Below are 16,522 nucleotides of genomic sequence, written 5' to 3'. Positions count from 1 at the left end.
TATCAAGCCTCTAACCCTCCTTTCCTAGCAAACCGTTGTTTGGCTATGTTACCACTTTGCTCAGCCCCTCTTATAGCGTTGCTAGTTGCAGGTGAAGATGGAGTTTGTTCCTTGTTGGAACATGATTATTTTTGGGATATCATTATTATATCTTGTTTAATTTAATGCACCTATATACTTGGTAAAGGGTGGAAGGCTCAGCCTTATGCCTGGTGTTTTGTTCCACTCTTGCCGCCCTAGTTTTTCGTTGTACCGGTGTTATGTTCCTTGATTTTGCGTTCCTTACGCGGTTGGATGTTATGGGAACCCCTTGACAGTTTGCTTTGAATTAAACTCCTCTAGCAAGGCCCAACCTTGGTTTTACCATTTGCCTTCCTACCACCATATACCTTCCCTTGGGTTCTGCAGACTCAAGGGTCATCTTATTTTAACCCCCCCCCCCCCGGGCCAGTGCTCCTCTGAGTGCTGGTCCGAACCGAGCCGCCTGCGGGGCCACATCGGGGAAACTCGAGGTTTGGTTTTACTCGTAGCCTGTATCATCCGGTGTTGCCCTGAGAACGAGATATGTGCGACTCCTATCGGGATTTGTCGGCACATCGGGTGGCTTTGCTGGTCTTGTTTTACCATTGTCGAAATGTCTTGTAACCGGGATTCCGAGACTGATCGGGCCTTCTCGCTAGAAGGAATATCCTTCGTTGACCATGAGAGCTTGTGATGGGCTAAGTTGGGACACCCCTATAGGGTTTTGAACTTTCAAAAGCCGTGCTCGCGGTTATGGGCAGATGGGAATTTGTTAATATCCGGTTGTAGAAAACCTGACACTTAACTTAATTAAAACGAGTCAACAGCGTGTGTAGCCGTGATGGTCTCTTTCCGGCGAAGTCTGGGAAAAGAACACGGTATCGTGTTATGCTTGAACGTAAGTAGTTTCAAGATCACTTCTTGATCTTTGTAGCTTCTCGACCGTACTTTGCTTCTCTTCTCGCTCTCATTTGCGTAAGTTAGCCACTATATATGCTAGTGCTTGCTGCAGCTCCACCTCACTACCTTTTCCTACCCATAAGCTTAAATAGTCTTGATCACGAGGGTGTGAGATTGCTGAGTCCCCGTGACTCACAGATTACTTCCAAAACCAGATGCACGTGCCGATGATGTCAGTCCAGGGGATGCGACCAAACTCAAGTGGGAGTTCGACAAGGATTCAGGAGGTTACTATGTTTCGTTTCCAGACGATTAGTAGTGGAGCCCAGTTGGGGTGATCGGGGACCTATGCATTTTGGGTTGTCTTTATTTTGGTTCCGTAGTCGGACCTTGATTGTATTCTGGATGATGTAATGCTATATTTATGTATTGTGTGAAGTGGCGATTGTAAGCCAACTCTTTATCTCTTTCTTATTCAGTACATGGGATGTGTAAAGATTACCCCTCTTGCGACATGCCTACTATGTGGTTATGCCTCTAAGTCGTGCTCCGACACGTGGGAGATATAGCTGCATCGTGGGTGTTACAGTACGGATATGAACAAATAAGTGGTAAGGATTACCCAATCACAAACTATTGGGGATATAACTATCCGTTATGACCTGCCCAGGAGGGGCCGGGTCAGCCCCAATGGTGGGTTACACAAGAAGCCCAGTAAACCTTAAAGACGATAGTTTGTTAAATCTTATAGAAGGCCCAAAGGCCTGGAGACGGCTTAAGGCCCGGTATTGTGAGTATGTAAGGAAAGACTTGTAAAGAAAGGCATGTAAAAGAAGTCACCGAGCCGGACACGATTATGAGCCGGCCGGGACTCTGTAGACCACCAGGCGTCAACCTGTGTATATAAGGGGACGACCCGGTGGCGGCTTAGGGTAGGTAACAAGAGATCGATAACCAAGCCGGCGAGTTAAGCCTCTTGGTGATCGAAACCCCCAGCAATACCAACACAACTAGACGTAGGCTTTTACCTTCATCGTAAGGGGCCGAACTAGTATAAAACCTCTCGTGTCCTTTGTCCCGATTAACCCCTTTAAGCTTCCTAATTGCGATGGCCCTACGACTAAGTCCTTTCTCTAGGACATCTGCCGTGACAATTCCACGACAGTTGGCGCCCATCATGGGGCCAGCGCATGGTGGATTTGAGTTCTTGAAGGGAAACTTCGAAGGGCTCAAGGGATACGTTGTGGGTCGGATGACCAAGAGTCGTCGTGGCAAGCTCTACATCGACGACGAAGGCTGGGGTCCAGCCGTGTGCCATGGAACCACCTTGTATCGTTACCGCTCCGCCTCAATACGTACCAACACCGCCGGGTCACTTCTCCAACCCCTTGGAAAACCTCATCGCAGCGTTGGCTCGTTTGGCGGCTCTCCCAATGGAAGGTGACTCACCGGCGGTGGTCCAAACGCGGAGGGTAAGAGAACTTCTTCAAACAGCTCTAGCACAGCAGGATGCGTACTCCTACAGTCGAGACAGAATCCATTCAACTCCTTGCGCAAGCCGGGGCCCGAGCTACAGTAGGCATATGGAATCCGCAGACATGTCAAGCAATGCTCAACGCCACAACCGGCCACACAGGCATGAGCCGGTGCGGTCTGGAGCCCTTAACTTGGCGGATCATGAGAGGATTCGACAAGAGGCGGAACGAGCAGTTCAAATGGCAGCAGATCAGGTAGTTCATCAAACTTTTCCGGCTTATCCAGCAACCTCAGTCGAGGCAGGAGTGGCCACAAGAACCGGAGGCGTCCCTTGCTTGGTGTCGGCCATACGTAATGAGCGTTTGCCAAAGGACTTTAAGGGGCCTCGTAAGGTGCCTAATTACACGGTTGACTTACAGCCCGGGGCTTGGATTGAGAGTTATGAGATGGCTATGGAGTTGTTGGAGGTCAGCGACGCAGCAATGGCCAAGTATTTCACTATGATGTTGGTTGGAACCGCTCGTACTTGGTTGAAGGGGTTGCCGCCTAATTCTATCGGCTTATGGGCGGAGTTAAAAGCCCGGTTCATCCAGAACTTCAAGGACACGTGTAAGCAGCCTATGTCGATTGTGGACCTAACTAATTGTAAGCAAGAGGACGGTGAGTCTACAACCCATTGGGTGCGCCGGATCAACGAGATAATACATTCGTCTGATAAGATGGATGCCGGCTCAGCAGTTTTGATGTTGGATAAAAATTGCCATTTTGAACCTCTGGAGCAGAAGTTAGGGCGGCTCAAGCGTGACTGTAATGACATGGGCCAGTTGATGGCGGCTCTCGTCAAGTATGCTGATTCTGATAGTACCAAAGACCCGGTGTCTGACGAAGAAAAGACAACGAAGGGAAAGAAGAACGGCAACGGCAAGGGTCACCAGCATAACCCGACAAATCAAGGAGGTAATAAACGTAAGGCTGATGAGTTTGTTGCTAACACCAATGCACAGGGCAGAAATCAATGGCGCAAGGGCAGACAACCCCCTCGGTCGGGCGGGTCAGGTCCCACCCTTGAGCAACTATTGAATGAACCTTGTCCAAGGCACGACACCCGGGAGAAGCCAGCCACCCACCTGTGGAAAGATTGTTCGATCATGAAGGCGTTTAAAAATTCAAATGCGTTTGATGGAGGTCACGGCCCAGGTGGCGGTTCAGGTGGAGGCAGTTTCCAAGGCCCGGGAGACGGTTCAGGTGGAGGAGGATTTCACGGTTAGGGCCATCCTGGTAACCAAGGAGGATATAATCCACAACTCGGCCAAGGTAATCAGCAGCAATAGTCCGGATATCAGAGCAACCCAAAACAACTAAATAGTGGTCAATACCATGTATTCACCACTAGTTTATGTAAGAGGGACCAGAAGCTTCACAAGAGGGCCGTCAATGCTGTTGTACCGGTGATCCCACGTTACTTGCGTTGGTCACAGCAGCCTATCGTGTGGAGCAGAGAGGATCACCCGCCCCGGGTTGATAATCCGGGTCACTTGGCCTTGGTAGTGGCGCCTCAGGTTGGTGGATATTAATTCACTAAGGTACTCATGGATGGAGGTAGCAGCATCAACATCCTCTATTATGAGACGTTCCACCGGATGGGATTGACTGATAAGAGTCTTAAAAATTCTAACACTGCTTTTCACGGTGTGGTACCTAGCAAATCAGCGTACCCAGTCGGTAAGATTGAACTGGAAGTAGCCTTTGGAGATGAGTATGATTCCAGGTGGTTAAGATCAAAAGCCCATATCATGCTCTGTTTGGACGGCCGGCTTATGCCAAGTTCATGGCCCGGCCGTGTTATCTGTATTTGCAGCTCAAGATGTCGGGTTATAAGGGCACCATTACAGTGCATGGGAGCCGGAAAATAGCCTTGGAGTGTGAAGAAGGTGATGTTGCCTATGTTGAGTCTGTTTGTGCAACAGAGGAGTTAAAGTTTTACAAGGATCATGTTGACCCAGCAGACATGACGTCATTAAAGAAACCAACAACAGAGCATGAGCCGGTGTTGAAATTCAAATCAGCTGATGACACCAAGATGGTTGACTTTGTGCCTGGCGACTCATCCAAGCAGTTCATCATCAGTGCAAACTTGGATCCAAAATAGGAAAGCGCGCTCATTGAGTTCATCCGTGAGAATCGGGACATCTTTGCATGGAAACTTTCAGACATGCCAGGTGTCCCGATGGAACTCGCTGAGCACACTCTCAATATTGATCCAAAGTTTAAACCTGTCAGACAGTTTCTCCGACGGTTCAATGAAGAAAGGCGCAAGGCCATTGGAGAAGAGGTGGCCCGGCTCTTGGCGGCCGGGTTCATTGTAGAAATCTTTCACCCAGAGTGGTTAGCCAACCCGGTACTTGTACTCAAAAAGAATGGCACCTGGCGTATGTGTGTGGATTACACCGATCTGAATAAAGATTGTCCGGCTGATCCTTTTTCCCTCCCCCGTATTGATCAGATCATCGATGCTACGGCGAGTTGTGCACATTTGAGTTTCTTGGATGCTTATTCAGGTTATCATCAGATCAAGATGGCAGTCAAAGATCAGGAGAAGACGGCTTTTATCACTCCTTTTGGAGCTTTCTGCTATGTGCCTATGCCTTTTGGGCTTAAGAGTGCCCAGACGACTTACCAACGGTGTGTGCAGAATTGTCTTCATGATCAGACTGGGCGTAATGTTCATGCTTATGTGGATGATATAGTGGTAAAATCCAGGAAAGAGGAAACCTTGGTCACAGATCTAAAGGAGACCTTCGATAATCTTTGGGTCTACAAAATGATGCTTAACCCGGCTAAGTGTGTTTTTGGAGTCCCAGCCGGCAAGCTCTTGGGTTTTTTGGTGTCCAACTGAGGTATTGAAGCTAACCCGGAGAAAATCAAGGCAATTACATCCCTGGCCAAGCCAACATGCATCAATGATGTTCAATGGCTGGCGGGTCGTGTTGCTACCTTGAGCCGGTTCATAAGCCGGCTAGGGGAGAAGGTGTTGCCTTTGTATCAGATGATGAAGAAAACAGATGATTTTGTTTGGAGCGATGCGGCAGACTCTGCTTTTGAAGATCTGAAGACACAGCTTGTTGAGACACCGGTCCTTGCTGCTCAAGTTGAGAAAGAGCCGCTGTTGTTATACGTGGCCGCCAACTCACGAGCTATTAGTGTGGCGATTGTGGTGGAGCGCAAAGAGGTTGGCAAGGAACACCCGGTTCAACGGCCGGTTTACTATGTCGGTGAGGTGTTAATTGAGTCCAAACAACGATATCCACATTGGCAGAAGCTCGTATATGGGGTGTTCATGGCGAGCCGGAAGCTTAAACATTATTTTCAGGGTCATCCAATCACTGTGGTCAGCTCTGCTCCTTTGGGAGACGTCATTCAAAACAGAGAAGCCACTGGACGAGTCGCCAAGTGGGCCATTGAGCTTGGGTCTCATGGGTTGAAGTATGTACCACGTACTGCGATCAAATCTCAAGCACAGGTTGACTTCATTAATGACTGGACAGAGATGCAGATGCCAGAAGAGAAACCAGACAACACATATTGGACTATTCATTTTGATGGGTCCAGATAGTTGGAAGGCTCGGGGGCTGGAGTTGTTTTAACCTCTCCTTGAGGTGACAAATTTTGTTATGTGTTACGGCTGATGTTTCCTTTCACTAACAATGCAGTGGAGTATGAAGCCTTGCTCCATGGTCTTCGAGTGGCAAAAGAGATGAGTTTGAGCCGGGTCAGATGTCTTGGCGACCCAGATTTAGTGGCTCAACAGGTATCAGGCAAGTGGGATTCCAAGGATCCTCTCATGGCGGCTTATCGCCGGGAGGTTGATGTTGTTGCAGGGCATTTTAAAGGTTATCAGGTGGAGCACATTGACCGAAGGAAGAACAAAGCGGCTGATGCTTTAAGCCGGTTGGGGTCTCAGCACAAGCCGGTACCACCTAACACATTTTTGGATGTTTTGCATAACCCGTCTGTCAAGTTGCCCAAAGAAGAAGATTTAGCCGTTCCTGACCCGGAGGATTAGTTGGTGGCGGCTCTTCATGTCATCCCAGATTGGACAGTGCCGTTATTGGCTTACATGACCCGGGGAGAGTTGCCAGCGGATGAGACTCTGGCTCGACAGATAACCCGGCAGTCTAAGTCAATGACGATTTCAGATGGAGAACTATACCATTGCAGCGTCTCTGGAGCGTTTCAGCATTGTGTTTCCCCCGAAGAAGGCCAAGAAATACTTCGTGAGATCCATGAAGGCGATTGTGGTCATCATGCCGGGTCAAAATCTCTAGTGGCCAAGGCTTTTTGTCATGGTTTTTACTGGTTGACGGCTCACGCTGATGCAGAGGATTTGGTCAGCAGATGTGATGGATGTCAAAAGTTCGCACAACGAGCACATGTGCCGGCTCAAGAGCTCCAGATGATTCCAATCACTTGGCCGTTTCCGGTCTGGGGCTTGACATGGTGGGACCTTTCAAAAGGTCTAAGGATAAAAAGACACATCTCTTGGTGGCAGTTGATAAATTCACTAAGTGGGTTGAGGCGGAGCCAGTAAATAAGTGTGACGCAGCCACGACAGTTCAGTTCATGAAAAAGGTGATCTTCCGTTTTGGTTTTCCACACAACATTATCACTGACAATTGCACTAATCTGTCCCAAGGGGCTATGGAGGAGTTTTGTCAACGTGAGCATATCCGGCTTGATGTTTCTTCTGTAGCTCATCCTCAGTCCAATGGTCAAGCTGAGAGAGCGAATCAGGAAATTTTAAAAGGTCTCAAGCCCCAGCTTATGGTTCCACTGCAGCGCACGCCGGGTTGTTGGGTAGAGGAATTACCCTCGGTGATGTGGAGTATCAACACCACACCGAACAGGTCCACATGTTACATGCCTTTCTTCATGGTGTATGGTGCAGAAGCAGTGTTGCCTAGTGACATCTGTCATGACTCACCCCATGTGGCGGCTTATGTTGAAGCTAATAATGAACAAGCCAGACAGGATGCACTTGACTTGTTAGATGAGGAACGAGACTTAGCAGCGGCTCGCTCAGCAATTTATCAATAGGACCTGCGCCATTATCACAGCCGCTAGGTTAAGTCCAGGACTTTTCAGGAAGGTGACCTGGTGCTCCAGCTCAGGGACGGAGCTCACGTTCAAGGGCTGGTGTCAATTGACACCACTTCCCATCATAATTTCACCTTATAGTGTTAATAGGATATGTCTTTGACCCTAGCCGAAAAAATTGGTTGACCCCGGTCTGGCCGTTCTGCCCTGTAGGTCAGGAGCACAAAACTCAGTCCAGTCCAACCGTAAAGTAGTAATAAGTCATGCACACCCAGCCGTAGAGAGATACCCATCTTGCAGCGCTCGTGCACAGCCCAGAAAGCCCAATGCCTATTGACCTATATCTTGTTCAGTCGTTCCTAATTCCTATAGGCTACTGTACGTGCACGCCGCACAATGCTTCCTCTCCCTCTCATCGCCTCCTCTCAGTCCTGCAGATCCCTAATCCCCAAATGCGATCATTGCCGGTAGAACTGCACAGTGATTCAGCGGCAAGTCGGCGAATCAACGGAACTTTGGTTTGATCTGGTGATTCTGGCTGGCCGATAGTTGCGGCACAATCTCGTGTTAATCCACCAAGTCCAGGTCGGCTCTTCCAAGGTATGTCATCTCCACACGCATATGTGTTAGCTTCGGACTAAATTTCTCACCTTAACTAATTTGAAACAATATTTTCACTTCCTTGATTCATCTGGACTAGGAAGTTATGGACATATTTTTGGTGAAACGGCCACTACCATCTGCAGGAGGGACTTCAAGGCTTAGACGACAAGATCGTGTATCAAGCTTCAGCTTTCTGCGGCAATGATGAATCAGAGGACTCCAAAAATAAGGGGACTTTTTTGATAGTTGGTACAAAAATTAGCAAACTAGAATGAGGATGTAAGCAAGGTCTTCTTTTAGAATGCTCCAAAAAAATTGCAAATGGGTGCCTCCAGATATTCAAAAAGAAAATGCGAGTTATTTTGCAAAGATAACTAACAAGCTTCACTATTGTGTATTCATTTCATACAATTTATCTCTTCAAGTACTCAAAATGACATTTTCTCTTGTCTTGCACAGATAACTTTAAATTCTATTCTTGAAGAAATTTCTGGTGATGTTTTTAGTTTGTTGATTGACGAGGGTTCCGATGTCTCAGACAAAGAACAGTTGGCTATTTCTTGAGGTGTGTCGACAAGCTTGGTCTATTCCTGAAACGGTTAGTTGGAGGTATACATGTGAGTGAAACATCTGCAATGCATCTCGAGTCTACCCTTGAAAAATTGCTTAGTGACATCGGATTGTTGTAAATGTAATATGTTCTTTTGTTCATCCTTTTCAGCAAGTTACAGATGAAATGCTCTGAAGTCATCCTCTTACTTATTATTTTATGAATATGTAAACAAGTGGCTTCATGACTTCACTTCACAGGTATATGACACTATTTTTGATGTAATAATAATATTGTTGGATCATTGCATGTTTTCTCTCTTTATATCGCCCCCAAACAGGCATTATGTATATATGTCTCAAGATGGCAACGGGGATGAAACCCATCGGGTTTTGCCTTCCCAAACCCATCCCCACGAGAAAATCGTAAACCCGTCTCCGTCCTCGTCACCGTGCGCGGGGCTAGTTTTTCGCCCGTCCCCTAAACCCATCGGGTTTTCTAAACCCACGGGAAATCCACGGGGAAATAGACATATATAAGGAAACATAGAACCAACAAAGAATAATATTTCGACAACAAAATGATACCACATTTCAGCAACATATATAATCAGATTTCAGCAATAAACAGGAGCATATTTCAGCCATACATGGGTAAACAAGATGTCCAATTACACAAGTTCTAACATATAATTCTTGGTTCACAAATCAAAAGCACGAATGAGATGAAATAGTCCAATACATAAGTTTTGTAATAGAATTCATAGTTCACAAATCACTTTAAAGTAGGAATCATCATAGCATCTTTCACATCTCCAAGCCTCCAAAAGACTATCTTCAAAGCTTCCAAAGCCAAATCAAAGTGCCAAGTCCTAGAAAAGAACAAAATACGCAGGAGCTTGGTAAAAAAATGTATTTTTCCGGGTTTGCCGGGTTTCGGGTTCGGGGACTATCGAAACAGGTGCAAACCCATGAAACGTGTCGGGTTGTATAACATGCCCAACAATAGCCCCGCGGGGATGAAAAGATGCCCATCCCCGTACCTTAATAGGGTAAAAACCCGTAGGGACACGGGTTTTGGGGCCCCATTGCCATCTTGATATATGTCGTTACTATACTCCGTGCTAGAGTGGACAACACTTGACACCAGTGCCCATTTTTTCTAGCTTCGTCCCTGCTCCGGCTCATCCAGGATCTATCAGATGCACACAAGTTATCCCCATCTTGGGAAGGACCTTTTGTGGTCAGCAAGAACTTAAACAAGGGATCATATTACCTCATTGACGTTCGAGAGCACAAAGACTCGCGTAAGTCGGAGGAGGAGACCCGTCGGTCGTGGAACATTGCTCAACTTCGGCCATACTACACCTGAGCCACCGGCTCTCATCATGTACATACTTTAACATTGTATATACCATGACAAGTAATAAAGCAGGACCATTGGTCTCTTTTCTTTTCAAAAGATTACGTATCTTTGTTATGTTTTATTTTCAACTGACTATTAAGGAGCTGATCATATTTGAATCAAGTCTAACCTTTTTTGGTCAAGCTTATGATCGTATTCGAATCTAGCTGCAGTATCATGGTCACTTGGGGGCTTCCTATTCAAACATAGGTCATATTCGAACCAAAGAGAACATAGCTGTCATAACCCTCTTGATCGGCTCAAGGCCAAACTCACTTGGGGGCTTCTTGATCGTATCCGGATCATAGCTTAACCCCTTTTGGGTCCGACTTGGATCGTATTCGAATCAGGGTCGTTAAAAACCTCTCAAGGTCATTTTGGGGTCTCCTGTTCAAACATAGGTCGTATTCGAACCAAAGCGAACATAGTTGTCGGTACCCTCTTGATCGGCGCAACGCCAAAGCCATTGGGGGCTATATGGTCGTATTCGAACCTTAGCTTAACCCCTTTGGTCTGCTTTACTGATCGTATTCGAATCAGAAGCCCCCAACCTTTTCAATACAAGGTTGAATTATACTTATTATTTGTTGTTTGCCTTTAAATTTCTTGTTGTTTCAATATTACAAATAGTTAGCCTGGTCTTCTTCGCCGGCTGGACTATTTGACAACAAGGCCACCAAGGTATGATGATCATTGAGTATTCAGAAGCATTGACTTCTCAAAAAGATTTGAGTTATCAATTTCATTACCCGGGTCATTTAAACCGGTGGTCTAAGGATTAAAGGTACACGTATGGTTATTGTTTATATGCAATTGCCTGTTACATTAACCAGCGGGTTAGTTTCAGTCTTGTTCTCTTTTTTCTGTTTATGTTTTTTATTATGGTAAACATATTGGCTATAAGCCGGGTGTTCTAACCCGTTCGGTACTAAGCTGCCAAGCCAGTCTTTTCCCTTGTATCTACAGGAACAGAGTTGAAATATTACAGGGACAACCATAAGTATGATGCACATATTGACATCAGGAAACACAGAATCACATATAAGTGTTTTATGCGCGAAGGCATAAGCAAAGCATAGTGTTTTCGCAGCTAAACTATTACAAGGTTTTTATAAACCCATGAAGATGACTATTGCTCCTCCCTCGCCGGTTCACCGCCATCTGTTGGCTGGAAGCTGGGTTTTGACCACTCAAAACCATTCATGGCAACAAATTCGGCTTCTTCGTCGATCAGGTCGGCCGGGTCAACTTTCGGGGCAAATGTATTTTCTCTTACAGGCAGGATCAAATCTGTCACCTTGTACGAGGGAGTCGCCATCTTCTTATTTTCAACATCAAAACCCGGCTGGTATTTGTCGATGTTGGTGTCATCTCCAAAGGGTAGTTGCCTGAGGTCGGACTCCGCGCACGCAAGCCATGAAGTCATCCTGCTCAAAGGGAGATCCGTCTTCCTTCACGGTGGGATAGCCTCTGGCCACGTCCGCCGGGTCTAGGTCTGGCACCCAAGCCTTGGAGCGGCTTAGGGCAGTCAAAGCTCCGGCTCGCGCACAGGAGCGCTTCACTTCTTGAAATCTGGCAGGCAGGATGGACAGTTTCTTCAAGACGTCGTTGAGCCGGTTGGGTCCTTGATTGGCAGGAGAGATGGCAGCAAGTTCCCGTTGTGCGCCAATATACAGTTGTTGTACTAAGGTATACACTGCCTTTAGTTTAATCAAAGGATCTTGGCTCGGGTTTTTGCTTCGTGGGCCTGCACATATTTTATACACAAAGTCAGCTGGCAGTTTATATTCTGGATCAGCAAAGGAGTACACAAGATTGCAGATAGACGGCTTACCAAAGATGGCGGCCACCATTTGAGACACCTGGCCCTTTAAACCGTTCAGTTCTGTTGAAACCTCTTCAAGGGCTGCTTCAGCCTTCTCGGTGTGTTGTGTCAGAAGCGTTTTTTCTTCTTCCCATGTTTTCTTCTTAGCAGCGAAGCTGGTCTTTAAATTTTCCATCTCAGAGAAACTTATTTGCAATTTGGAGTTAGCAGACTTGATTTCTGCTTCCTGACCTGCTAGCCGGGTCTTCGCATCAGTCAACTGCGAGTTTTGTTCAGATAAGGCATTCTGCAAGAAAACATACTCGGATGAGCCAAGATTTTGCTCAAAGGTTCAAACATCAAAATTCAAGTCTTAAGTACTTTACAAAAAACCACTTGACACTTGGAGGCCAATGTATGCCAAAACAATTTCTTATGACTCTACAGACATACTTTAAGTCCCAAGTACTTTACAAAGTAACAGCACTTAGCACTTGGGTGCTAATGTATGCTATTCAGCAAGTTTCTCAAGGTTAAGCCGGATTATGCAGTCCTTTGAATACAGTACAAGACAATTTAAAGTATCGGCTCATTTATGATCAAAATGAACCAGCCCTTGGGGACTACAGGTGAAGCTCTGTTCTATTTTCTTGAACTCAAGAAAGGTTTCCAAGGTAAAAGTATTGGCCTATATTATAAAGTCTACAGATCATTTCGGTTCTCTCATAATCTGAAAACTTGGGGGCTGGAGGAATATAGATAAGCCGGAAGAACACACCTCGTATTTCAACTGCAACTGCTTGACCATTTCGATCTCAGAGTCGTGACTGGAGTGTACATGGCTGAGATAGCCGGATAAAATATCGTTGGCATTTAGATGATCATAATTGGCAACGACAAAGTGCACTTTCTGCCTCTCCAATGCCTCTTGTTTCATCGTGTGGCGAGCCAGCACAGTTGGATTCCTCGGCTCAATAAAACGGCTCCCGGTGATCAAAACATCTTGTGCAGACGGTGATGGCGGGTTGGCTGAGCTTGATGGTCCAGTTGCGGAAGGGTTCACAGTGGTCTCATCAAACGACGGCTTAGGAGGATTTGCTTCTGCATCGACAGGCGGGTCTTCTGGAGCGTCAGTTAATGGAGCAGAAGATGGCCTGGCCGGGTCAGATGCAAGCATTGGCGGGACTTCCGCCGGTTTAGTTGCCTTTTCCTTCTTGGACTTAGCTTGGCCACTAAGAGAAATGTTGCAGGACTGTCAGTATAAAAATACAATTTGAACAACCCAGAAAAAAGGAGGATTTTTCATTACCCAGGGGCAGTCTTGAAGGCCAGAAATTGAGTTTGTGATGAGTCGCCAGAAGAGCGAGACACCTCCTGAAAAGATAAAATAAAGTTAAAGTAATGCAAGGGAAAGGATCCATTAAACAGAGTTAAGGACAAAAGAAGTAAACCTCATTCCGGTGCTTCTGAGGAGTTTGTTGAAGAACAACCACCGGTTCATCTTTGGTCCGGGCTTGACAGTGGCTCTCATGTTGCTGCTTTTTCAAAATAAAGTTGGGATCCAAGTGAGCTAAAGGGTTAGAAAACCTTACTTTACGGATCACTAGTCGAATTTTTTGTCTTGGCAAGGGCTCTGAGTCGGAGGAAATGATAGTTACCTCTTCTTCCACGGCCTGGCTGGCCCCAGTGTCATCCTGGTAATGATCAGTGTTAATAAGATTATTAAAAAATTGGCCAAGGGAATCAAGGGCTACCTCCGATTCAGATGTATCGTCAAGCTTGATCCAATATTCATAAGTGTTCTTCTTCTTCTTTTTCGACCTCCGAGTCGTCTTCTTGGCGTTTATGGCTGTGGCTCTCGCTTTCTTCGCAGCCTCGTGGTCATATTTAACTTTCCAGAAGTCAGAGTTGGCCTGCAGACAGGTAAAAACATGATGAAAAGGTTAGGCAAGTATTAAACAATACGGCTGGGAAAAATACAAAGGAGAAGAGATCAGAATATCCTTACTTCTGGCATCGGGTTAAGCTTGCAGAAGGGGTTTAACCCGACAATACTGCAATCTTTGTATTTCCCATTCACTAGAAGGGTTGACATTGAAACAATATCTTCTTCTGTTAATTGAGCAGGGCTGTGACGAAGAGAGTCATCCGGGCCTCCACCATACTCATACATCAGCTTTGACCGACGGCTTAGAGGGAAGACCCGTGAAAGCGCAACTATCCCTAGGTGGTTTTGGTAATTCATAACAACATATAGCTCATTGAGCTAATGCTATTCCAAGATGACTATTTCAGGAAAGCTCAATGATTGGCATGGCATGGATGTGAAAGTGGAACCCTCAAAATGCTAAGGACAAAGGATTGGCTCAAGCTCAAAAGCTCAAGACTCTTCATTTTATATTTTAGTGATCCAAGATCACATTGAGTCTTTAGGAAAAGCCAATACTATCAAGGAGGGATGAGGTGTTGCTTAATGAGCCTCTTGCTTCATGTGCTTAGTGATATGCTCCAAAACCCTCAACTACTTTCCCATATCCACATATGACCTAAACCCTAAGCCAAACTCGGTCCTACCGATTCTTCCTATCCGGCGCCACCGAGTTTCACTTGTCATTAGCCACTGCCAAACCCTAGCAATTCGGTTTTACCGATAAGGATCTCGGTCCCACCGAGATGGGGTTGCAAACTCTCTGTTTCCCTTTCGTAACTTTTCGGTCCCACCGAAAGAGCGAATCGGTCCCACCGAGCTTGCAATGTAAACTCAGTGTTTCCCCTTTGTAACTTTTCGGTCTCACCGAAAGAGCAAATCGGTCCCACCGAGTTTACCTGCCAACTCTCTGGTTAGCTTATTACCAAACTCGGTCTCACCGAGTTTGTGTAATCGGTCTCACCGAGATTACGTTATGCCCAAACCCTAACCATATCGGTCCTACCGAGTTGCATGTCAGTCCCACCGAAAATCTCTAACGGTCACTAGGTTTACCTTTTCGGTCCGACCGAGTTTGTTGATTCGGTCCCACCGAGATTGGAAAACTGTGTGTAACGGTTGGATTTTGTGTGGAGGCTATATATACCCCTCCACCTCCTCTTCATTCGTGTAGAGAGCCATCAGAACACATACACAATTCCAACTCATATGTTCTGAGAGAGAACCACCTACTCATGTGTTGAGACCAAGTTATTCCATTCCTACCATATGAATCTTGATCTCTAGCCTTCCCCAAGTTGCTTTCCACTCAAACCTTCTTTCCACCAGATCCAAATCCTATGAGAGAGAGTTGAGTGTTGGGGAGACTATCATTTGAAGCACAAGAGCAACGAATTCATTACCTACACACCATTTGTTACTTCTTGGAGAGTGGTGTCTCCTAGATTGGCTAGGTGTTACTTGGGAGCCTCCGACAAGATTGTGGAGTTGAACCAAGGAGTTTGTAAGGGCAAGGAGATCGCCTACTTCGTGAAGATCTACCGCTAGTGAGGCAAGTCCTTCGTGGGCGATGGCCATGGTGGGATAGACAAGGTTGCTTCTTCGTGGACCCTTCGTGGGTGGTTGCTTCTTCGTGGACCCTTCGTGGGTGGAGCCCTCCGTGGAATCGCGCAACCATTACCCTTCGTGGGTGGAGCCCTCCGTGGACTCGCGCAACCGTTACCCTTCGTGGGTTGAAGTCTCCATCCACGTGGATGTAGGATAGCACCACCTATCCGAACCACGGGAAAAACATCCGTGTCTCCAATTGCGTTTGAATTCTCCAAACCCTTCCCTTTACATTCTTGCAAGTTGCATGCTTTACTTTCCGCTGCCTATATACTCTTTGCATGCTTGCTTGAATTGTGTGATGATTGCTTGACTTGTCCTAAATTAGCTAAAATCTGCCAAGAACTAAAATTGGGAAAAGGTTAAGTTTTTATTTGGTCAAGTAGTCTAATCACCCCCCTCTAGACATACTTTCGATCCTACAAGTGGTATCAGAGCTTTGGTCTCCATTTGCTTTGATCTCCATAGCTCTTGGTGGTCATAGCCTTGGTTTCACAACTAGGAGAGTATGGCGTCTAGCGAGGGAAATTATCACCGTAGAGGTCCTTACTTTGATGGTACTAATTTTGCTAGTTGGAAGCATAAAATTAAAATGCATATTCTTGGACATAACCCCGCCGTTTGGGCTATTGTGTGTGTTGGTTTGCAAGGTGACTTCTTTGATGGGAGAGAACCGAACCGTGAAGCTACCGCGGATGAATTGAAGATGTTGCAATACAATGCTCAAGCTTGTGATATTCTCTTCAACGGATTGTGCCCCGAAGAATTCAACAAAATCAGCCGCCTTGAGAATGCAAAGGAAATTTGGGACACTTTGATTGATATGCACGAAGGTACCGACTCCGTCAAGGAATCCAAGTTGGATGTGCTTCAAAGGCAACTTGACAAGTTCAAAATGAAGGATGGTGAAGGTGTCGCTGAAATGTACTCTAGGCTTGCTCTCATCACAAATGAGATTGCCGGCTTAGGAAGTGAAGAGATGACCGATAGATTCATCATCAAGAAGATTCTAAGAGCCTTGGATGGAAAATATGATACCGTGTGCACATTGATCCAAATGATGCCCAATTACAAAGATCTCAAGCCAACGGAGGTGATTGGAAGAATTGTTGCTCATGAGATGTCACTTAAGGAT

The sequence above is a fragment of the Triticum urartu genome, chromosome 4 (assembly GCF_003073215.2).
Source record: "Triticum urartu cultivar G1812 chromosome 4, Tu2.1, whole genome shotgun sequence".
Lineage (NCBI taxonomy): Eukaryota > Viridiplantae > Streptophyta > Magnoliopsida > Poales > Poaceae > Triticum > Triticum urartu.
This window is presented reverse-complemented; position numbering follows the sequence as displayed.